General features: G+C 41.8%; 1 protein-coding gene across 1 annotated transcript in view; it reads right to left on the bottom strand.

Moving 5' to 3' along the window:
- GRID2 (glutamate ionotropic receptor delta type subunit 2) overlaps positions 1 to 25918 on the bottom strand; it is a 2297645-nt gene that overhangs the window by 387744 nt on the left and 1883983 nt on the right. The gene's annotated exons all lie outside the window — the stretch shown is intronic.

Here is a 25918-nt window from a genome sequence, read left to right as displayed (position 1 = left end):
TTCTTACTGTGTGGTGTTTTATTAATCCTTTAACAACTATAGGATTAGTAATGGAGAGGTATATTATTGACACCTCTCCATTAATAAGCCAGCTTAATGTTACCTTACAATATTGTAAGGTGTTAATGTCACCTTGCAATAGGAAGGTGACATTAACACCTCATTACCCCACTTGCCACTACTAAAGGACAAATGGGAAGAACAGGGCAAAGATCCAGAATTGGCACATCTAATAAATGTGCCTTTTCTGGGCAACTGCAGGCTGCTGTTTTTAGGCTAGTGGGGCCATATCCATGACCCCTTACCAGCCTCAGAATAGTAGCCCATACCTGTGGGTTTTGCCGGGTTGGTTTAAAAACATATGGGGACCCCATGTTGGGTTTTTCTTTCATTCATTCTCCCCTGCTCGCATGGCATGGCATGTATGTTGCATGGTGCATGTTGTGTGTTGCATGTTGCATGTTGCATGTGGCATGTGCATGTTGTATGTTGCATTGTGCATGTTGCATGTTGCATGGTGCATGTTGTATGTTGAATGGTGCATGTTGTATGTTGCATGGTGCATGATGTATGTTGCATGTTGTATGGTGTATGTTGCATGGTGCATGTTGTATATTGCATGGTGCATGTTGCATGGTGTATGTTGTATATTGCATGGTGCATGTTGCATGGTGTATGTCGTATGTTACATGGTGTATGTTGTATGTTGCATGGTGTTTGTTGTATGTTGCATGTTGCATGGTGTATGTTGTATGTTGCATGTGGCATGGTGCATGTTGCATGTTGCATGGTGCATGTTGTATGTTGCATGGAGCATGCTGTATGTTGCATGTTGCATGGTGCATGTTGCATGTTGTATGTTGCATGTTGCATGGTGCATGTTGTATGTTGCATGGTGCATGTTGTATGTTGTATATTGCATGTTGCATGGTGCATGTTGTATATTGCATGGTGCATGTTGTATATTGCATGGTGCATGTTGCATGTTGTATGTTGCTTGGTGCATGTTGTATGGCACATGGTGCATGTTGTTTGTTGCATGGTGCATGTTGTATGTCACATGTTGTGTGTTGCATGGTGCATGTTGTATGTTGAATGGTGCATGTCGTATTTTGCATGTTGTATGTCACATGGTGCATGTGGTATGTTGCATGGTGCATGTTGTATGTTGCATGTTGTATGGTGTATGTTGTATGTTACATAGTGTATGTTGTATGTTGCATGGTGTTTGTTGTATGTTGCATGTTGTATGGTGTATGTTGTATGTTGCATGGTGTTTGTTGCATGTTGTATGGTGTATGTTGTATGTTACATGGTGTATGTTGTAGGTTGCATGGTGTTTGTTGTATGTTGCATGTTGTATGGTGTATGTTGTATGTCACATGGTGCATGTTGTATGTCGCATGTTGTATGTTGCATGGTGCATGTTGCATGGTGCATGTTGTATGTTGTATGTTGTATATTGCATGTTGCATGGTGCATGTTGTATATTGCATGGTGCATGTTGTATGTTGCATGTTGCATGTTGTATGGTGTATGTTGTATGTTGCATGGTGTATGTTGTATGTTGCATGTTGTATAGTTTATGTTGTATGGTGCATGTTGTATGGCGGGAGCCCACGACAATTTTTTCCGTGATTTAACCTTAAATTTAATAGCTAGAGCGCCCAAATTTTGCACACACACACTACTAACAGTAGTGTGGAATATGCCAAAAAAAGGGGATATGAGATGGTTTACTGTATGTAAACCATGTCTCATATCATGTCGGGTTTTGGAAGGAGATAGCAAAAGCCGGCAATTGAATTACCGGCTTTTCTCTTATCTAGCGCTGTATGATATATTAACATATATATATGTATGTCTCTCACTGACATATATATATATATATATACAATATATATATATATAGTATATATGTTTTTACGATTATTTGAGCCCATGGATCCATTGTATGTCCGTTTTGCAAGCCTGCGAGAAAATCTCACCAAACGAATGCCATACGGATGTCAAATGGATCATTTGATGCGAGAACATCGCATCCTCGCACTGCACACGGATCACTGTTTTGTTAACATTTGTGCGATTCTCGTCCGTGAAAAACGGACGTTTTTATACGTTGTGTGTGTCCCCGGCCTTAAGCAGATAAAAGGCCTGGAGTTGATTTGAGGTGTGGTGCTTGCGTTTGGAAGGTTTTGCTGTGAAGTAAACTTGCGGTCAAAGGAGCTTTCCATGCAAGTGAAACAAGCCATCCTTAAGCTGCGAACACAGAAAAAAAAACCATCCGAGAAATTGCTACAATATTAGAAGTGGCAAAATCTACAGTTTGGTACATCCTGAGAAAGAAAGAAAGCACTGGTGAGCTCATCAATGCAAAAAAGACCTGGGCGCCCACGGAAGACAACAGTGGTGGATGATCGCAGAATAATCTCCATGGTGAAGAGAAACCCCTTCACAACAGCCAACCAAGTGAACAACACTCTCCAGGAGGTTGGCGTATCAATATCCAAATCTACCATAAAGAGAAGACTGCGTGAAAGTAAATACAGAGGGGTGAAAGCCACTCATAAGCATCAAGAATTAAAAGGCTAGACTGGACTTTGCTAAAAAACAGCTAAAAAAGCCAGCACAGTTCTGGAAGAACATTCTTTGGACAGATTAAACCAAGATCAACCTCTACCAGAATGATGGAAAGAGAAAAGTATGGCGAAGGCGTGGTACAGCTCATGATCCAAAGCATACCACATTATCTGTAAAACACGGGGGAGGCAGTGTGATGGCTTGGCCATGCATGGCTGCCAGTGGCACTGGGTCACTAGTGTTTATTGATGATGTGACACAGGACAGAAGCAGCTGAATGAATTATGAGGTATTCAGAGCCATACTGTGTGCTCAGATCCAGCCTAATGCAACCAAACTGATTGTCATCGTTTCATACTACAGATGGACAACGACCCAAAACATAAAGTCAAAGCAACCCAGGAGTTTATTAAAGCAAAGAAGTGGAATATTCTTGAATGGCCAAATCAGTCACCTGATCTCAACCCAATTGAGCATGCATTTCACTTGTTAAAGACTGAACTTCACACAGAAAGGCCCAAAACAAACAGCAACTGAAAACCACCACAGTGAAGGCCTGGCAGAGCATCAAAAAGGAGGAAACACAGCGTCTGGTGATGTCCATGAGTTCAAGACTTCAGACAGTCCTTGCCAACAAAGGATTTTCAACCAAGTACTAAAAATGAACATTTTATTTAAAATTATTTAATCTGTCCAATTACTTTTGATCCCTTTAAAAACTTTAAAAGCAGGGTGGCACATGTTAAGGAGCTGAAACTCCTAAACCCTTCATCCAATTTAAATGTGGATACCCTCAAATGAAAGCTGAAAGTCTGATCTTCAACTGCATCTGAATTGTTTTATTTAAAATTCATTGTGGTAATGCCTATAACCAAATTTAGATAAGTGTTGTCTCTGTCCAAATATATATGGACTTAACTGTATGTTGCATATTGTATGCTGCATGGTGTATGTTGCATGTTGTATGTTGCATGTTGTATGTTGCATGGTGTATGTTGCATGTTGTATGTTGCATGTTGTATGTTGCATGTTGCATGGTGTATGTTGTATGTCACATGTCGCATGGTGCATGTTGTGTGTTGCATGTTGTATGGTGTATGTTGCATGTTACATGTTGTATGTTGCATGGTGTTTGTTGTATGCTGCATGGTGTATGTTGTATGTTGCATGGTGTATGTTGTATGTTTCATGTTGCATGGTGTATTTTGTATGTTGTATGGTGTATGTTGTATGCTGCAAGTTGTATGTTGTATGTTGCATGCTGTATGGTATATGTTGCATGTTGCATGGTGTATGCTGTATGTGTTATGTTGTATGTTGTATGTTGTATGGTGTATGTTGTATGTTGCATGGTGTATGTTGCATGGTGTATGGTGTATGTTGTATGTTCAATGTTGTATGTTGTGTGTTGTATGTGCATACAGTCTAGAAGAGTCCAGCTCTGCTACATCTGGATGCCTGACATCCAGATGTAGCAGAACCTGTAGATGATCACCGGACATAACTCTCCAGCGATCACCTGGCTTAGTGACTGGTAACTGGCTTAGTGATAGAAAGCAGAGGGTGGTTATAAATGGTATAGTCTCTAACTGGGTCGCTGTGACCAGTGGGGTACCGCAGGGGTCAGTATTGGGACCTGTTCTCTTCAACATATTCATTAATGATCTGGTAGAAGGTTTACACAGTAAAATATCGATATTTGCAGATGATACAAAACTATGTAAAGCAGTTAATACAAGAGAAGATAGTATTCTGCTACAGATGGATCTGGATAAGTTGGAAACTTGGGCTGAAAGGTGGCAGATGAGGTTTAACAATGATAAATGTAAGGTTATACACATGGGAAGAAGGAATCAATATCACCATTACACACTGAATGGGAAACCACTGGGTAAATCTGACAGGGAGAAGGACTTGGGGATCCTAGTTAATAATAAACTTACCTGGAGCAGCCAGTGCCAGGCAGCAGCTGCCAAGGCAAACAGGATCATGGGGTGCATTAAAAGAGGTCTGGATACACATGATGAGAGCATTATACTGCCTCTGTACAAATCCCTAGTTAAACCGCACATGGAGTACTGTGTCCAGTTTTGGGCACCGGTGCTCAGGAAGGATATAATGGAACTAGAGAGAGTACAAAGGAGGGCAACAAAATTAATAAAGGGGATGGGAGAACTACAATACCCAGATAGATTAGCGAAATTAGGATTATTTAGTCTAGAAAAAAGACGACTGAGGGGCGATCTAATAACCATGTATAAGTATATAAGGGGACAATACAAATATCTCGCTGAGGATCTGTTTATACCAAGGAAGGTGACGGGCACAAGGGGGCATTCTTTGCGTCTGGAGGAGAGAAGGTTTTTCCACCAACATAGAAGAGGATTCTTTACTGTTAGGGCAGTGAGAATCTGGAATTGCTTGCCTGAGGAGGTGGTGATGGCGAACTCAGTCGAGGGGTTCAAGAGAGGCCTGGATGTCTTCCTGGAGCAGAACAATATTGTATCATACAATTAGGTTCTGTAGAAGGACGTAGATCTGGGGATTTATTATGATGGAATATAGGCTGAACTGGATGGACAAATGTCTTTTTTCGGCCTTACTAACTATGTTACTATGTTACTATGTTACTATGTTACCTACACTGCAGCGTTCTCACAATCAGCTGATCAGCTAAGTTATCGCGATAACTGCAGTGGACGAGGGACTTCCGGCGGCGGGACAGGTGAGCCGGCATGTGAATTAGTAGTCATGCATAGTAAGCTGCGTTTACGCAGTTACTACGCATGTGACTAATCATTAGATGTGGTTTTACTGCATCTAATGATAGTCTATGGGAAATTTACGGCGCGGCGACAGAGCGTCACCACATTGTAAACAGACATGCTGCGTTCCGAAAAGACGCGCCGCATGTCCGTTTCCGCGGGTTTGCCGCCTGCATGTTTAATGCATAGTGGAGACGGGATTTCATGAAATCCCCTCCACTATGCTGTAACATCTGGACGCTGCGTGTTTGACGCTTCAGCTCTGTGCAGCGTCAAACACGCAGCGTTTCCTGACCGTGGAAACACACCCTTAAGCACCACTGTACATGCAGAGTATCACGTGAGTAGAATCCAATTTTTCACAACTAGCATTCGATTTGCATCCGAATGCAGTGCGATTGCTATCCGATTGCAATGAAATTTTAACATGTACTTTTACATAAAGCAATTATCTCTCATTTACACATCATTTTCAGTTTTCAAAGGAAATATTCTTCAAAAGACACACACATATATGTATATGTTTATTGCAGAGGTTTGTATTCACTCAGCTGCAGTTGAGGTAGGCACAGGAAGCAGTATTGTTGCAATATCCAGGCAAGTCTATTTAAACCTCGTAAACCACTCAGGATAGCAAAACAAAAGAACAGCCTTTTCTGGCACAAAGTGAAAACATAAAGTAAAAAGTCCATACAACATATAGCGGTTCCACCCACTCTGGTTCTTTAGGCCTTAGTACAGAGCAGCACACAGGAGATCCACACATCTCCAGCTCCAGACACTGAATAAGACATTCGACCTCCATTTTATCTACCAAACAACACACCTGGGATTGGGATATGTGAGCAGTCATTCCCACCCATCACTTGACCTAATAAATCTCTCAGCACTATATGTGCTGGAACATGCTTCTGAGCTCACATCATCACTACTTATAGCCATGATGACACATATCTCCCCTCAAGGACTCATCCGGCGGCCATCTTACAAAACCCCCTCTGCCCAAAGCCGGGAGGCTTGGCACCTTCTGCCAACAGTGGACTCTTAACAGAGCGCCAGCATTGCCATGCAGTTTCCCTGGGCTAAGCTCCACATGGAAGTTAAAATCCTGAAAGAACCACCTGGTCACTCAGGCATTGCTCCCTTTCTTCTCTCTAATCCACTTTAGTGGGGCATGGTCTGACACTAGTCTAAACTAGTCTGAACTTCAGGCCTAAAAGATAGTATTTCAGAGTGTCCAATGCCCACTGGATGGCTATACATTCCTTCTCCACTATGGAATAATTCTTCTCGAAGGATGACAACTTCTGGCTAAGATACATTAAGGGGGTTCTCTTTCCCCTTTCATGCCTTGTGGTAAGACAGTGCCCAGCCCGACATCTGACACGTCCATCTGGGCCACAAACTTCTTGGAGAAATTGGGTGCTACTAGAACTGGCTGTTTACACTGGGCCAGTTTCAGTTCCTGCAAGGCCGACTCAGCTTCTGGAGACCACTTAGCCATTGCCAACTTTGTCCCTTTAAGGAGGTCTGTCAGAGAGGCGGTGAAGTTTGGGATAAACCTGTCATAATAGCCCACAGTGACCAGGAATGCCCTGACCTGCTTCTTTGAGAGTGGTTGTGGCCAGCTCTGTATTGCCTTAACTCTTTATTTATCTCGGGCTTTATTTCGCCCCTGCCTACAACATAGCCCAAGTATTTCATTTCCTCCATTCCCAACGCACATTTCTTCAGGTTTCTGGAAAACTCCACCGTCCATAGAGCATCAAATATTGCCTGGATCTTGCTCAGATGGCTTCCCCAATCCTAATAAATCTAAAATACCCTGAGAGCTAACAAAGGACAACCCCCGTCAGCAAATACATACAACCAAAAAGGAAAGCCGAACAACCACTAGGAGCGGCAATGGATATTATATGTAACTAGGTAAAGCATAAATAGTACCCATATACATAAACTCCATACATATGAGTATAAATTTTATTGAAAATACTACATATAAATAGTACAAAATACGTACAGGACACTAGTGAAAAGACAAAAAACAGCTAAAAAGAGCAGCGCATCAGATGTAACCACACATGGGAGATGCGCTGAAAGACTGCACAAAAATCACTGCTGCACAGCCCACAGCCTCTGAAGCTTTGATGCAAGAAAAGACACCCGCAAGTAACCAATATAACATCTCATAGAGGATGAAAGGTGAAGGAGCGAGCTAAGTGGTGTCAGGGCTAACCCAGAGTACTGGGCTGTACGGCTGCACCATGTAATACAAGGTAAAAATGATCATAACATCCAAATGAAGATAACTAGTGAATACTAATACCTTGAGACATCTTAGCAACAGGGTGCCGGCGTGGAAGCAGGGAGCAGAAAGCCTCGACGCGCGTTTCTCCTCCTTTGGCGGGCTTCAGGAATCCCATATGGCTTCAAGTTGACCTGGACATGAGGCTCTGTCAGGATTTCATACTCTATGACCTTTGTACATCCTGGAAGTTCTGAGAACAGATCTCTGTCACACTGTAGCAACTCTCTGCTGCTTCTGTGAGCAGGGCAAGGTGTCTGCCACCTTAACATCCTATGCACTGACATCAGACTTTGTCCGCAGACAAGAAGCTTCCATGGGTTCTTTGTCTTGCCACAGCTTAATCAGGTTCACGTGGTACATCTGGTAGGAATTCTGCAGTTAGTGGACTTTGTAGTTGACATCATCAGCTTTCTCCACCACCTCATAGACACCCTGCCACTTGGCCAGGAATTTTTTTTTCTCCACAGTGGGCACCAGCACAAGTACTCGATCCCCTGGGTTGAACTGATTCACCCTGGCTGACCTATTATACACTCTGGTCTGTGCTTCCTGAGCCTTGAAGAGGTGCTCCTTCACAATAGGCATCACATTGGCAATCCTCTCTTGCATCTGTGTGACATGCTCTACCATGATTCTATAGGGGGTGGTTTCAGCTTCCCAGGATTCCTTCACCATATCCAGGAGTCCTCGAGGGTGTTCTCCATAGAGCAGTCCAAATGGGAATAAGCCAGTGGAAGCTTGGGGAACTTCCATGATGGAGAACATCAGGTAAGGAAGCAGACAGTCCTAGTCTCTGCCATCCTTATCCACTGCTTTATTTTGCATAGCCTTCAAGGTTTTATTAAACCTCTCCACCAGTCCATCAGTGTGGGGATGGTATACTGAGGTTCTGAGCAGGGAAATCTGCAGGGTCTTGCCCAATTCCCTCATGACTTTCGACATAAAAGGGGTCCCTTGCTCTGACAGTATCTTCATCTGTAGCTCGGTTCAGGAGAAGATATAGATCAGCTCCCTAGAGATACACTTGATTTGTACCCCGTTTATTGTCATGGGGCATGCCTGCGGTCCATCGCCTGGTTAAGGGACAGCACTTCAGGTGGGATATGCAAAATATGAGCAGCGCCATCCTATGCTGCAATCCAATGGCTCAGTGGTCATGGGGCAATGGGAAGTGATGTGACCTGGGGTATGACACCTCCAGCAAATGACACTATTGGACAGGGCCTTTGACACTAACTCAGATGCCTCCTGTGCTCCTGGACGTCCCCCATGCATGGCTTTAGCTCCCCTCTTTTTGGTGTCATCCCCTTTGGGAACCCAAGTATTGGGATGCTCCAATCCCTTGCTTCCCCAAGGAACTCTTGACAGCCTGGTACCTCTTCACCAGGCTCACTAGGTCATCAGCATTACAGGGATCTCCCTGGGCAACCCAGGATAGCACTGGCCTTGGTAGTGAGCGTATTAACCTGTCCATGACAACCTTCTCCACCATCTGTGATGAGGAGGAGGATTCTGGTTGCAACCACTTTTGGACCAGGTGTAGGAAGTCAAACATTTGAGCCCAGAGTGGTTTGTCACTGCAATAGGCCCACTGGTGCATATGTTGCACCTTGACAGTCAGAGTCACTCCTAAGCATGCCAAGATCTCAGCCTTTAACTTGGAATACTCTTTTGCAACCTGCAACGCCAACTCATAATAAAGCTTCTGCGGCTCCTCTGTTAAATATATATGGTGCAAGAACCTCTGCCCACTGCTCTGTAGGCAATTACTCATGCTCCGCCACCCATTCAAACACCACCAGGAATGCCTCAATGTCATCACCTGGGGTCATCTTTTGTAATAGTCTTCTTACCGTCTTCCTCATTTGATTGTCATCACCTGGATTTGGGGTTGGGGTGGTTGTCCTGCCATGGATCACTTCAGCTAGGAGTTCCATCTGCTGCCTGTGCTGCTGCTGCTGTTGATACTGCTGTTGCCATATCTATTGTTGCTGTAGATTAGCCTGCACCTGTTGCTTTTTCAATTCCTCCATGTCCAAATACAATTAGTACTTTGTGTGAGCAGCTAACTGTATATGTATTTAGTTAATAAAAGATTATTTTTCTAAAAAAAATGGCATGGGCTCCCGTGTAATTTTCATAAACAGCAGAGGGAAAACCAATGGCAGGGGGCTGATGATTATAGCCTGGGAAGGGGATAATACCTATGGAGATTCCCAGGCTATTAATATCAGTTCACAGCTGTATACTAAGCCCTTACTGGCTATTAAAATGGGGACCCTAAAAAAGGCGTAGGGACCCCTATAAATAAAAATCAGCAAAGGCTATGCAGACAGCTGCGGGCTGATAATAATAGCCTAGGAAGGGGCCATGGATACTGCCCGCCAGGCTAAAAACATCAGTTCTCAGATGCCCCAGAAAAGGCGCATCTCAAAGATTCTGGCAATTAGCCTTACTCTTCCCAATTGCCCTGTAGCCGTGGCAAGTGGGGTGATAGTTGGGGGGTTGATGTCACCCTAGTATTTTCAGGTGACATCAAGCCCAGAGGTTAGTAATGGGGAGGAATCAATAAGTCGCCCCCATTACTAACCCAATAGTCATATCCTATAAAAACACATGCACATAAAAACTCCTTTAATTGAAAGAATGACACAGACTCCTTTAATAAATCATAATTAAACCATACTTACGACCTCGCCCATATCCCCAATGCCACTGTCTTCTGGAAAAAGAGTTAAAAAACAACAACATTTCTCACCTTTCCGCAGAGATGCTGCTAAACCATTTGTCACACGATGGGTCTAGCACTGTTACATCTAGATGGCAGGCTGCACAACTGCATGATGCAATCATACAGCCTGCCATCCAGCAGAGACACTGAGCAGCGTGTGCTCAGTGTCTTCTTGTGAACTCCTATTCCCTGTCTGAGAGCACCGTAATGATAATCCATTTGTCCCAAGATGGGTCTAGCTCTGCTACATCTAGATGGCAGACCTTATTTTCAGGTGACATCAAGCCCACAGATAAGTAATGGACAGGCGACACCTACCCATTACTCTTCCTATAGTTAGATTGTTAATAAACACACAACCTGAATAGAGACCTTTATTTGAAATAAATATTATACACTGTTTTACTTTTTCATTTAAAATTAAAAACAAAATTATATTTATCTAATGCCCATTCCATTGAAGCCCTGGACTCCTGTAAAAAACAAACAAACAAAAAAAACAACCATATCCCTCACCTGTCCGACATACTGTCACAAGTCATAATCCATGTCTGTGATAAGTGGTTTAAAACCTTAACGGTGCGATGGTCTAGGCTGAAATTCACGGGAGAATGAACTGCTGCGAGTGCAGCATCAGTGGCTAGCGGTGACATCATTGAGGTTACCATAGGTCACTGAGGCTCCGTTCCCAGCTCACTTTGCTGATGAACTGTGGTGACCTCAGTGAGATATCCGCTAGCAAAAAAAGTTTGATTGGCAGCTTTCTGCTTATGCACATTGTACATAGAAAGCTCCGATCCACATTCAGAACTGGTAGATTTGCAGAAGATAAAATATTGATTTTAGCAAAACTGCAGCAAGCATCCCATTGCAGGAATCAGGGTCTCTACCCCTACATCATGCTGCTCTCAGATGAGAAAGCAACCACTTTGTGGCAGATTCCCTTTAACACCCTCTCATACATTGTAAAACACTAATAATAAATATTTAAATGTTTTGTTTGTAGAATCTTCACATTGGCTAGTTAAAATATATAATTGTAACCATGATAACATTCTAGAAATTGAGAAGCATTAAATATAATTATATTAATAGGGGTTTTTAAATACCAAAAGATCAGAAAAAGAAATAAAAAAAGATAATCTTCCCAATGATGTAGAAAAATCACACTTATGTACAAATTTAATGATGTTATTAAAATTGATTGTCACAAAAGCCTGCAAGCTAGAAAGCAATTAGTTACTAAATAATTAGAGAAAGAACAACTCTGGTTGACCATTTATAATCATTGGTTTTGACTGGATCTCCATACAATTTTCAATGCAGCATACTATTCCAGAAATACAATTACATTCTGCAAATTCATAACAAAGCAGTTCAAGTTATTAACACCTTGCCCCTTCATGAAAAGCGCCGTACTAGTACGGCGCCTGTCCTGTCTCCCCCTTTGATGTGGGCTCTGGCGCTGAGCCCACATCAAAGTCGCGACATGTCAGCTGTTTTGTTCAGCAGACATGTGCGCGCAATAGCGGCAGGTGGAATCACCATCCACCTGCCGCTATTAACTAGTTAAATGCCGCTGTGAAATGCTGACAGCATCATTTAACTACCACTTCCAGCCATCGGGCCGTAAATGCGCGCATCGCCGACCCCATCACATGATCGGGGGTCAGCGATGCGTCGGCATAACAACCAGAGGACTCATTGAGACCTCTATGGTTGTTGATGCCGGATTGCTGTGAGCGCCACCCTGTGGTCGACGCTCATAGCAATGCAGGGATTCAGCTACAAAGGAGTGATCTGAGCATCACTTCTATGTAGCTGAGCCGATCAGGCTATGCCAGATTCTAGCCTCCCATGGAGTCTATTGAAGCATGGCAAAAGTTAAAAAAAGTTTCAAAAAATATGAAAAAGCTAAAAAAATATAACAGTTTAAATCACCCCCCTTTGGGCCCATTCAAAATAAAATAATTAAAAAAAATTGAAACATGCACATATTTGGTATCACCGCTTTCAGAATCGCCCAATCTATCAATAAAAAAAGGATTAACCTAATCATTAAACGGCGTAGCGAGAAAAAAATTAAAAACGCCAGAATTACGTTGTTTTGGTTGCTGTGACAAAATTGATATCATTAAAAACATCAGCTCGGCACACAAAAAATAAGCTCTCACCCGACCCGAGATCCCGAAAAATGGAAACACTACGGGTATCAAAAAATTGTGCAATTTATTTTATTAGCAAAATTTGGAATTTCTTTTCACCACTTAGATAAAAAATAACCTAGATATATTTTGTGTCTTTGAACTCCTAATGATGTGGAGAATCATAATGGCAGTTTTAGCATTTAGTGAACCTAGCAAAAAAGCCAAACAAAAAACTAATGTGGGATTGCATTTTTTTTGCAATTTCACCACACTTGGAATTTTTTTCCGTTTTCTAGTATAAGACATGGTAAAACTAATGGTGTCGTTCAAAAGTACAACTCGTCCCCCAAAAAATAAGCCCTCACATGGCCCTATTGACGGAAAAATAAAAAGGTTATGGCTCTGGGAAGGAGAGGAACGAAAAACAAAAATGCAAAAATGCAAAAGGGCTGCTTCTTGATGGGGTGGCCAGGCCTAAATAGGCCTTAGTGACCAGTAGAGTAGAGCAAATTTTTAAAAATTCAGTTCCGGTTACGATCAGTGGCGAATATTGTTTTTGCAATATTCGATGCGCACAGCCGAACGTCATTGGAGTCCATGGGAATAGAAATTTAGGATTATGTTTGTAACCAATCATCAAATTTAAATTAGCCATGAATAGGGTACCAATATGACACGAATATGGCAAATTCAGATTCGGTGACCGATTCCAAATATATTCGCTGAACTCTATTGACCAGCCAATTTATTTATTTTAATTTTTGCCTCTGCTTTCAGCAGCTATAACCTTTCTATTTTTTCACTCACATGGCTGCATAAGGCTTTGTTTTATGTGTGACAAATTGTATTATTTTACAGCACTACTTTGTGATACATATAAATTACTGTTGATTTTTATATTTTTTTTAAACAGAAAATTTAAAAAAGTGGCTTTTGGTTGAATTTTTTGTTTATATTTCTTGCTGCTCATGTTTGACAATTATCTGTTGAAATAATTTTTCAATTTATTATGGTCATATAGATATCTTTTATGTGTAGGTTTGTATCTTTTCTTAGGTAAGAAAATGTAATTTATATGAAAAAAATCTTATTTTCTTTATTGTTTTGCAGTAAGCTGGGGACGGAAGTATATATTTGTTTTACAAAATATGCTCACCAGAAGATCATTACAAATCCCTGGAAATATTTTTTTTCCTTACTGATCTTTTTTTTCCAACTGCAACTGGAGTATCCATAGGAACCCCTATTACAAGGGAAACCAGCTTATTACAGTGATAAAATGAAATTCACAAGCCGAATTTATAGGTCTGCTAAAACCTAGGAACTCTGCAAATCCGGCATATACCGCACGATCATGTGATCAGTAGGGTTGAGCGAAACGGATCGGACAAATTCAAAAATCGCTGACTTTCGGCAAAGTCGGGTTTCATGAAACCCGATCCAAGTGGGGTCGACCATGGGGTCAGCAATCTTCGCGCCAAAGTCGCGTTTCATATGACGCTTTCAGCTCCATTTTTCAGCCAATGAAGGAGGACGCAGAGTGTGGGCAGCGTGATGACATAGGTCTCGGTCCCCACCATCTTAGAGAAGGGCATGACAGTAATTGACTTGCTCTCTGTGGTATCACAGGGGCTATAAAGGGGCATGCACGCCGACTGCCATCTTACTTCTGCCGATCGTAGCATAGGGAGAGGTTGCCGCAGCTTCATCAGAAGAAGGGATATAGTTAGGGAGGGAAGATTAACCCCGAAACTGCTTGTGCTGTAGCAATTTCCAGTGTCCAACACCACCTTTTGTTTGCAGGGACAGTGGAGTTTATATTTTTGTGCATCAGCTCTGTAGCTTATTAGCCTGCCTTATAATGCTCCCTGATAGCTGCATTGCTGTTTGCACGCCGCTGTGCAAACCAACTGCTTTTTTAAAAGCAAAATTCCTGTTGCTCCTTTCTGCAGAGTTATCTTGTTTATTTGTCCACACTTTTGTGTGCAGCAGTCCTTTTTTTGCTGCCATACTTGTCCTGAGATCATTGTAGGGAGATTGAAATTATACTACAGTCCCTGTATTTTTTCATATATCTTCCAGCCACTTTCTGCCACTGCATCGATTCAAAGTGACAGGAGACAACATTTGTCCAGTATAGTTACGAACAACTTTTCCTCCCTTATCGATGTTCTCCCTCACAGGTCATTCCCCTTTGATTACTGGGCATCTAAAATAGACACCTGGCCTGAATTGGCAGAATATGCATTACAGGAGCTCGCTTGCCCTGCTTCTAGTGAGCTATCAGAAAGAGTCTTCAGTGCTGCTGGTTCAATACTGACCGAAAAAGGACACATCTGGCTACCCAGAATGTTGATGATCTAACCTTCATTAAAATGAACCAATCATGAATTTCAAATTATTTTGCCCCACATTCTCCTGCTGACACATAGCTTGCCTGAAAAATGTCTTGCTTTTGGCCTCCTCTTACTGACTGCTGCAATTCCGCCATTTGCAGCTGCTGAATATCCACCATAGACCATTTTTATACCTCCCTAAATGGGCTGACTCCCCCCACAGGGCCATGGTCAGCACCTGGAGCAAGCACCCGTGTGAGTGCCGTTTGCCTGGACAGGTGGGTGGGCCCACTCTTGGGCGACAGCACTGGCACAGGGTCCCTCATAGTACAATGAAGTGTCTCTGACGGTGGTGGTGCACAACCAATGTCAGACACATCATCGTAATATGAGGGGCCCTGTGCCAGTACCGCCGCCCACGAGAGAGTGTTCCCCCCAGCTCAAACAGTGCTCTACCACTTGCAATACTTACCTCTCCCTGCTCGACCACTGTGTAGTCTGTGCTATTAAATCCATTAATGGCACTGCCAATACAAATTTGTTGAAATGATAGATGATAGTTAAAATATACAGGGGCCCTGGCCTCCATTTAGACCAGTTAATACTTTGCGCCTACTACCACTGTCTGCTACTCAGCAGAGGAGTCCAATCCAGTACCTAGCTATGTTGCCTGTTTAGTCCTGTTACCAATTTTGAACTGCATTTAGCATACTTTTTTATTGTGGGCCTACAAACTGTGTCTGCACCACTCATTACAGTTGTCCTCCACTGAACAAAGCAATGCCGTTTGTTTAGTCCTTTTACCATTTTTGAACTACATTTAGCCTACTTTTTTATTTTGGGCCTACTAACTGTGTCTGCGCCACTCATTACAGTTGTCCTCCACTGAGCAAAGCTATGCCGCCTGTTTAGTCCAGTTACCAATTTTGAACTGCATTTAGCCTACTTTATTAGTTGGGCCTATATCTGTGTTTCCTTCTCATCCTGCCCATTGCCCAGCCACTGCTAGTTGAGTCTGCTGGTACATTGACCCAGACCACTACATTCCCCTTGCACTCTACACAGCCTGAATCTGACCCTGCTGAAAGTCAGGTTCCCCTTCCCGCATACTGTACCACCTTACATGGGGACAAAGAGGAAGGTGCAGATGAAAGTGCAGGTTCCTTCATAGGTGGGGGGGCATACTCATTGGCGACGTCACTGGCACAGGGCCCCTCATAGTACGCAAAAGTGTCTCTGACAGTGGGAGACGCCACCCACCATCAAACACACCGCCGTACTATGAGGGGCCCTGTGCCAGTGCCTAGTGCCAACGAGTGCCCCCCCCTGCTTGCTCAGGATCACAGCACTTGCAAAGTTGAAATACTTACCTCGCCCTGCTCCACCGCCGTGACGTATTCTGCGTTTCCTGCCCTACCCCCCCACAACTTTAGCCAAATGACCCCCTGTTTTAAATGCCTAACTACTATTATAAAGTAAATTAAGATTGACTAGCTTAAGAAATAAGAATTGATGTTGATGCACAAAAAAATAAACTCCACTGTCCCTGCAAAGAAAAGGTGGTGTTGGACAGTGGAAATCGCTACAGCACAAGCAGTTTCGGGGTTAATCTTTTCTCCCTAACTATATCCCTTCTTCTGATGAAGCTGCAGCAACCTCTCCCTATGCTAAGATCGGCAGAAGTTAAATGGCGGTCGGCATGCACGCCCCTTTATAGCCCCTGTGACACCGCAGAAAGCAAGCCAATCACTGTAATGCCCTTCTCTAAGATGGTGGGGACCGAGACCTATGTCATCACGCTGCCCACACTCTGTGTCCTCCTTCATTGGATGAGAAATGGCGCTGAAAGCATCATACGAAATGTGACTTTGGCACGAAGATCGCCGACCTCATGGCCGATCCCACACTAGGATCGGGTCGGTTTTCACGAAAGCCGACTTTGCTGAAAGTCGTCGACTTTTGAATTTGTCCGATCCGTTTCGTTCAACCCTTGTCTCTAGGTCATAGCAAAGTAGTCTTCTTCTGCAATTACTCACAGACACATGTCCTAAGTACATTCTAAGTAGAATTCTGTTACAGGTTTCTGTAAAAAGGTGACAACCATTTTAATTCTAAAGTGTTTTTTTTTTAGACAAAACAATTGAGATTTGTTAAGTAAATGTAGATAGGAATTTATTTATATTGACATTTCCTTCAGTTATTTATTTTGTTCTTCTATTCCTAGAGAACACCTTAAAGCTCCGAATCCTATCCAAGCTAACTTTTCAAGTAGACAGCAGATTTATTCTTATGTTACGCACATGCTAACATGTGAGTAAAAAAGATCTAGTCTCGCTTAGAGACCTTTTAATTTGGAACAGGTTAAATATGTGTGTCTACTATTTTTCCCAATCTGACACATATTCTGAACTGCAATATTTCTTGTCAAATTTCATTGGTTGCTTTGTCAACACAATGACTTTTTCTTTCTTCAAGCATATCTTGCCAACTTAAGTTCTCTGAGGATACAATTTAATCAGTGAAAAATAAATATAATCACTCCTTCAGCTAATTAATGTCTTCACTTTGTAATTATTCAATGTTAGGAGCCTCCATATAATTATATCCAAGAATGCTGTTCTCTGTTTGGAGCAGTTTGTCAACTAAATCCTTCTGGTTATAACTTAGGTCTCTCATGAATACCAATCACTCTAATTACACTCATTTTATACTACAAACTGTAATGAAAAATGTGTTTGCACTTTCGTTTTAGGAGGTTTCCAACTAATGTTTCCTCAGCTGAATAAAACATCCTCTGAAAAAAAACAGTGTCATATATTACATTAATATAAACTATCTTTTTAAAGATTATTTGATTTAAGCAGAGTAAAAGGCAGCAGAGAATAAGATTTTGCTGTCTGGCTCATTATAAGGTGGTCAGTGCAAATGAAGTAAAAACTACAATTACAAATTAAGGGGATACAGCAATTGAAAATATTATGTCAGTCAGAAGCTGCAACATGAAGCAATCTGATTCTGCTTTTGAGAATTCCGAGAAAAATGGCTGCATGATTGACTGTTAAGTGGAGGACCACATAACCTCCTTGAAAAGTCATGTGCAGCCAAACAGAAACTTTCAAATTGCCATTCATGCTTTACTCTACCACTCAGAGGCGTGTCTAGGGGGGACAGTGGGGGCATGTGCCACTGGCTCAGCTGGAAGGAGGGTGCTGTCAGGCCGCCTAATGCGACAGTCCAAAGTGCCTCCCCATGTCGACTGAATTCTGCCACACGCGGATAGCGATTCAACCGCTCTCTGAGCTGGGATTTATTCTTTGTGTGTGGAGCAATTTACTCAGTGTGGAGGGAGGATATATTCAGCATTGAGTGGGGGCATTTATTCAGTGTTGAGTGGGGGATATGTTCAGTGTTGAGTGGGAGGATTTATTCGGTGCGGTGGAGGGATTTATGCAGTGTGGAGGAGAGGATTTATTCAGTGTGGAGGAGGGATTTATTCCGTGTTGAGGTGGAGATCTATTCTGTGTGGATGGGGAGGGGAGAACATGTGAGGGGACAGTATAGGGGGATAAAAGTATGAGTGGGCGAAGAATAGAGACTGAGTAGTGTGGTGAACAGTGTAAGGGCACAGCCAGAAAAAGACAATATGCAAAGGAGGAGGAGTGTGATGAAGGTGCACAACATAGAGACTGGGCACTATAGGTGGAAACACAGTGTGAGAGGACAGTGTGAAGAGGGGAACCAGTATGGAAAGGAGACGGCAGTATTGAGAGCATGTACCATAAGAGGGACAGGGTGGTGGTCATATTTTGTGCAGGGAATATAGTGAGGGGCAATTATTTAGTTAGGACATGCCTCGTCGGAATGTAGCCAGAAGCATAGAAATCATATACTTGTGTTGACATGACTGTCCACTCTTGCCACCGGCAAGGGACAATCCTAAAAGTGTGCAGTGAATGTGCTGTGAAAATTCAGAAAGCCTGCAGCCACCTAAAGTGGTGTTCTGGTGGCACAGGGAAGCATCGTGCAGGGAGGGGACTCCCTGCGTGCTTCTCTCAGACCCTCAGGACAACGCGATGTGATCGCGTTGTTCCAAGGGTCTCCTCCATTCTCCTTCCTGCAGGCCCCGGATCAAAGATGGCAACGGGGGTCCTTCCGGGTCCTGCAGGGAGGTGGCTTGTGAGTGCCTGCTGAGAGCAGGAGCCGGCAAGCCCCCTGCACTGCTTGTAAGATCGCTAATCTGACACAGTGCTGTGCAAAGTGTCAGATCAGCGATCTGACACTAGATAGTGATGTCCCACCCTGGGACAAAGTTGCAAAGTTAAAAAATATATACACTGTGTAAAAATATTTAAAAAAATTAATAAATAAAGAAAAAAATTAAGTAAATATTGTCCCAATAAATACATTTCTTTATGTAAATAAAAATAAATAAATAAACATATTTAGTATCGCAGCATCTGTAACAACACAACCTAATAACACTGTCCCACTAGTTAACCCCTTCAGTGAACACACACCGTAAAAAATAAATAAAAAACGAGGCAAAAAACAATGCTTTACCTTCATACCACCGAACAAAAAGTGGAATAACATGCAATCAAAAAGATTAATATAAATAAACATAGCACCGCTGAAAAAATCATCTTGTCCCACAAAAAATGAGCTGCCATACAACATCATCAGTGAAAAAAAAATGTGTTAGTCCTCAGAATAAAGCGATGCAAAAATAATTATTTTTTATATAAAATAGTTTTTATTGTATAAAAGTGTCAAAACATAAAAAAATTATATAAATGATGCTGTAATCGTAATAACCCAAAGAATACACTGCTTTATCAATTTTACCAAAGGTGGAAAGGTATAAATGCCCCCCAAAAGCAATTCATGAATTGCTGGTTTTTGTTCATTCTGCCTAACAAAAATCGGAATAAAAAGCGATCAAAAAATGTCATGTGCCTGAAAATGGTACCAATAAAATGTCTACTTGTCCCACAAAAACAAGACCTCATATGACTCTGTGGACCAAAATATGGAAAAATTATAGCTCTCAAAATGTGGGGAAGCAAAAACTATTTTTTGCAATAAAAATCGTCTTTTAGTGTGTGACAGCTGCCAAACATAAAAACCCACTATAAAAACCCGCTATAAATAATAAATCAAACCCCACTTTATCACCGCCTTAGTTACGGAAAAATAATAAAATAAAAAATGTGTTTATTTCCATTTTCCCATTAGGGTCAGGGTTAGGGTTGGGGCTAAAGTTAGGGTTGGGCTAAAGTTAGGGTTAGGGTTGGGGCTAGAGTTGGGGTTAGGGTTTGGATTACATTTACGGTTGGGTTAGAGGTGTGTTGGGGTTAGGGATGTGGTTAGGGTTATGGTCAGGGTTGTGATTAGGGTTAGGGGTGTGTTCGGGTTAGGGGTGTATTGGGGTTGGGATTAGGGTTAGGAGTGTGTTCAGGTAAGGGGTGTGGTTATGGTTAGGGTTGGGATTAGGGTTAGGAGTGTGTTGGGGTTAGGGGTGTGGTTAGGGTTGGGATTAGGGTTAGGGGTGTGTTGGGGTTAGGGTTCGAGTTGGAATGGGGGGTTTCCACTGTTTAGGCACATAAGGGGCTCTGCAAACGCAATGTGATGCCCGCATACCATTCCATCAAAGTCTGCATTCCAAAATGGTGCTCCTTCCCTTCCGAGCTCTGCCATGTGCCTAAATGGTGGTTTTCCCCCACATATGGGGTATCAGCGTACTCAGGACAAATTGCACAACAACTTTTGGGGTCCAATTTCTCCAGTACCCTTGGGAAAATAAAAAATTGGGGGCGAAAATATCATTTTTGTGTAAAAAAAATATTTATTTTCAGGGCTCTACGTTATAAACTTTAGTGAAACAATTTGGGATTCAAAGTGCACACCACACATCTAGATAAGTTCCTTGGGGGGTCTAGTTTCCAATGTGGGGTCACTTATGGATGTTTCTACTGTTTAGGTACATTAAGGGCTCTGTAAACGCAATGTGACGCCCTCATATAATCCATCAGAGTCTGCATTCCAAAATGGCGCTCCTTCCCTTCCGAGCTCTGCCATGTGCCCAAACGGTGGTTTCTCCCCACATATGGGGTATCAGCGTACTCAAGACAAACTGATCAACAACTTTTGGGGTTCAATTTCTCCAGATACCCTTGGGAAAATAAAAAATTGGGGCAAAAATATAATTTTTGTGGAAAAAAATTATTTTTCAATTTTCACGGCTCTATATTATAAACTTTAGTGAAACAATTTGGGGTTCAAAGTGCACACCACACATCTAGATAAGTTCCATAGGTGGTGTAGTTTCCAAAACGGGGTCATTTGTGGGGGGCTTCCACTGTTTAGGCACATCAGGGCCTCTCCAAACGCGACATGGCGTCTGATCTCAATTCCAGCCAATTCTGCGCTGAAAAGTCAAACGGTGCTCCTTCCTTTCTGAGCTCTGCCATGGGCCCAAACAGTGGTTTACCCCCACATATGGGGTATCAGCATACTCAGGACAAAATGCACAACAACATTTGCGGTCCACTTTCTCCTGTTACCCTTGGGAAAATAAAAAATTTTGGGCAAAAACATAATTTTTGATTCTGTATTTTTACGGCTCTACATTATAAACTTCTGTGAAGCAGTTGTTGGTTCAAAGTGCTCACCACACATCTAGATAAGTTCATTAGGTGGTCTAGTTTCAAAAATTGGGTCACTTGTTGGGGGTATCTACTGTTTAGGAACACCAGGGGCTCTCCAAACGTGACATGGAGTCCTATCTCATTTCCAGCCAATTTTGCATTGAAAAGTCAAATGGTGCTCCTTCCCTTCCGAGCTCTGCCATGTGCCCAAACAGTGGTTTACCCCCACATATGGGATATCGGCGTACTCAGAAGAATTTGTACAACAACTCTTCGGGTCCAATTTTTCCTATTACCCTTGGTAAAATAAAAGAAATTGGACCTGAATTAATTTTTTTGTGAACATAGGTTAAATGTTCATTTTTTAAACATTCAAAAAATTCCTGTGAAACACCTGAAGGGTTAATAAACTTCGTGAATATGGTTTTGGGCACCTTGAGGGGTGCAGTTTTTAGAATGATGTCACTTTTTATTATTTTCTATCATATAGACCCTTCAAAGTAACTTCAAATGTCATGTGGTCCCTAAAAAAAATTGTGTTGTAAAAATGAGAAATTGCTCATCAACTTTTAACCCTTATAACTCCCTAACAAAAAAATTTTGGTTCCAAAATTGTGCAGATGTAAAATAGACATGTGGAAAATGTTACTTATTAAGTATTGTATGTAACATATCTCTGTGATTAAAAGGCATAAAAATTAAAATTTGGAAAATTGCTAAATTTTCAAAATTTTCACCAAATTTCCATTTTTTTCACAAATAAATGCAAGTAATATCAAAGAAATTTTACCACTGTCATGAAGTACAATATGTCATGAGAATACATTGTCAGAATCACCAGGTTCCATTGAAGTGTTCCAGAGTTATATCCTCATAAAGGGACAGTGGTCAGAATTGTAAAAATTGTCCTGTTCATTAACATGCAAACCACCCTTGGGGTTTAAGGGGTTAAAAAAAATAATGTACATGAATGAATGGAGGAAAGGATCCAGCTCCAGCAAGGTAAAATAATGAGTTTAAGAACAAGCACTGTGTTCGAAACGTGTCCCGTTAATACCATGTTTCCTTCCCACTCCAACCAATTTTAACTGGCTTGTCACAGCAATGCCAACAATTTTTATTATGATCTACATAAATATTCATCATTTTACCTTGCTTAAGCGAGATCCTTTCATCAATTCATGCTGTTTATTTTCAACATGTTTCCAAGTCATTCAATTACTTCATCAGGAAAAACCACTAAATTCAATGTTGTTTTTCCTGATGAATCAGTTGGATGACTTTGAAACACATTGAAATTAAACCGCATTAATATTTTCCTTGTCTCACTGAATCTTTATTTGGATACTCACCAGCAGCGCAGAACACCCATCTTCATTTTCCTACCTGGTAAACTTAGACTTGACAGTCCTACAATATGTCAGGTTATTCAGAGTGCTTCATGCTACTGGTTAAATCTGGCATTACGTTTCGCCACCTTAGTTGTCTTACTTTTTCAGACATTTGCACAAATATTTTAGGGTACAATAATGTATTATTGGGTCTCAAGTGAAACGTTAAGACTACATAAAGTCACACCACTTCTCAAATGACCCTTAGAAACTGTTTAGAACACATAACAATTCTGTTGCAAGTCACAAAACTACCTGTGGATTATAATCTACAAAGACATCTAATTTATTGCATGAGTAGGAATTTATTTTATTTTTTTCACAATTATTTTTACTATTGGAGTTAGACATGGTTGGCTGTCGAATGATGTTACATGTGCATGACTCATTTATTTTACTTGCTTATATAGAATCATTAATTTACACAGCGCTTCCCAGACATCATCATCGCTGTCCCCATTGGGGCTCACATATTCCCTATCAGTATGTCTTTGGAGTGTAGGAGGAAATCACAATACAAGGAGGAAACCCACAGAAACATTAGGAGAGCATATAAACTCCTTGCAGATGTTGTCCTTGATGTGGGATTTGAACCAAAGACCCAGTGCAAACTGCTGAGCCATCATACTACCCATTATCTAATCTTTTGTGATCGCTTTTGAATAAAGACTTTTTCATGCACATTTACTCATAGTGTCATTTTGGATTAAGTTTACTGTTATTCTTGATATATTGACATCTCAAGATAGTTAACATCACTCTTGCCTGGTTTTGGATCAGTAAATTACCATATTCTCCTCCAAAGTGTTTGTGAAAATGCATTTAAGGCCGGAGTCACACTAAACGTACGAAAAATCGGTCTGAATCTCCCTGCCGATAGTTGCACGACTGTAATTCAAGTGTCATGAGAGTACAATCCAATTTTCCACACCTAGCATCCAAATGCAGTGCGATTGCTATCCGATTACAATGCGATTTTAACATAAGTTTTTACATAGAGCAATTCTCTATGCCATTTACACATTGTTTTCAAAGGGAATACTAGTTAAAACATACATACATATATATATATATATATATATATATATATATATAGACAGTACAGACCAAAAGTTTGGACACACCTTCTCATTTAAAGAATTTTCTGTATTTTTATAACTATGAAAATTGTACATTCACACTGAAGGCATCAAAACTACGAATTAACACACGTGGAATTATATACTTAACAAAAAAGTGTGAAACAACTGAAATTATGTCTTATATTCTAGGTTCTTCAAAGTAGCCACCGTTTGCTTTGATTACTGCTTTGCACACTCTTGGCATTCTCTTGATGAGTTTCAAGATGTAGTCACCGGGGAATGGTTTTCACTTCACAGGTGTGCCCTGTCAGGTTTTTTAAGTGGGATTTCTTGCCTGATAAATGGGGTTGGGACCATCAGTTGTGTTGTAGAGAAGTCTGGTGGATACACAGCTCATAGCCCTACTGAATAGGCTGTTAAAATTTGTATTATGGCAAGAAAAAAGCAGCTAAGTAAAGAAAAACGAGTGGCCATCATTACTTTAAGAAATGAAGGTCAGTCAGTCCGAAAAATTGGGAAAGCTTTGAACGTGTCCCCAAGTGCAGTGCCAAAAACCATCAAACGCTATAAAGAAACTGGCTCACATGAGGACCGCCCCAGGAAAGGAAGACCAAGAGTCACCTCTGCTTCTGAGGATAAGTTTATCCAAGTCACCAGCCTCAGAAATCGCAGGTTAACAGCAGCTCAGATTAGAGACCAGGTCAATGCCACACAGAGTTCTAGCAGCAAACACATCTCTACAACAACTGTTCAGAGGAGACTTTGTGCAGCAGGCCTTCATGGTAAAATAGCTGTAGGAAACCACTGCTAAGGACAGGCAACAAGCAGAAGAGACTTGTTTGGGGTAAAGAACACAAGGAATGGACATTAGACCAGTGGAAATCTGTGCTTTGGTCTGATGAGTCCAAATTTGAGATCTTTGGTTCCAACCACCGTGTCTTTGTGCGACGCAGAAACGGTGAATGGATGGACTCTACATGCCTGGTTCCCACCGTGAAGCATGGAGGAGGAGGTGTGATGGTGTGGGGGTGCTTTGCTGGTGACACTGTTGGGGATTTATTCAAAATTCAAGGCATACTGACCAGCATGGCTACCACAGCATCTTGCAGCAACCTGCTATTCCATCCGGTTTGTGTTTAGTTAGACCATCATTAATTTTTCAACAGGACAATGATCCCAAACACACCTCCAGGCTGGGTAAGGGCTATTTGACCAAGAAGGAGAGTGATCGGTTGCTACGCCAGATGACCTGGCTTTCACACCCACCAGACCTGAACCCAGTCGAGATCGTTTGGGGGTGAGCTGGACCGCAGAGTGAAGGCAAAAGGGCCATCAAGTGCTAAGCATCTCTGGGAACTCCTTCTAGATAGTTGGAAGACCATTCCTGGTGACTACCTCTTGAAGCTCATCAAGAGAATGCCAAGAGTGTGCAAAGCAGTAATCAAAGCAAAAGGTGGCTACTTTGAATAACCTAGAATATAAGACATAATTTCAGTTGTTTCACATTTTTGTGTTAAGTATATAATTCCACATGTGTTAATTCATAGTTTTGATGCCTTCAGTGTGAATGTACGATTTTCATAGTCATGAAAATACAGAAAAATCTTTAAATGAGAAGGTGTGTCCAAATTTTTGGTCTGTACTGTATATATATATATATATATATATATATATATATATAGGGGCAGGCTGGGCCGGGTGGCAGGGAGGCAGATGCCCCTTGGGCCGCTACCCCTGCAGCTATGCAGGGCCAGCCACTTGATGGCTGCACACAGAAAACTGCGTGGCCGTGTCTGCTGTGCTGTGATGCTGCTGGCAGCAGACACGGCCATGCGCATCACTCCATCTCATAAGCTGCAGACCATGGCTTGTGAGACCTCAGTGTGGGGAGCAATGACATCATTGTCTTGTGCCTCCCTACAGGCCAGAAG

The sequence above is a fragment of the Ranitomeya imitator genome, chromosome 1 (genome assembly GCF_032444005.1).
Source record: "Ranitomeya imitator isolate aRanImi1 chromosome 1, aRanImi1.pri, whole genome shotgun sequence".
Taxonomy (NCBI): domain Eukaryota; kingdom Metazoa; phylum Chordata; class Amphibia; order Anura; family Dendrobatidae; genus Ranitomeya; species Ranitomeya imitator.
Note: the sequence above shows the minus strand (reverse complement) of the source record. Positions and strands in the feature narration are given on the sequence as shown.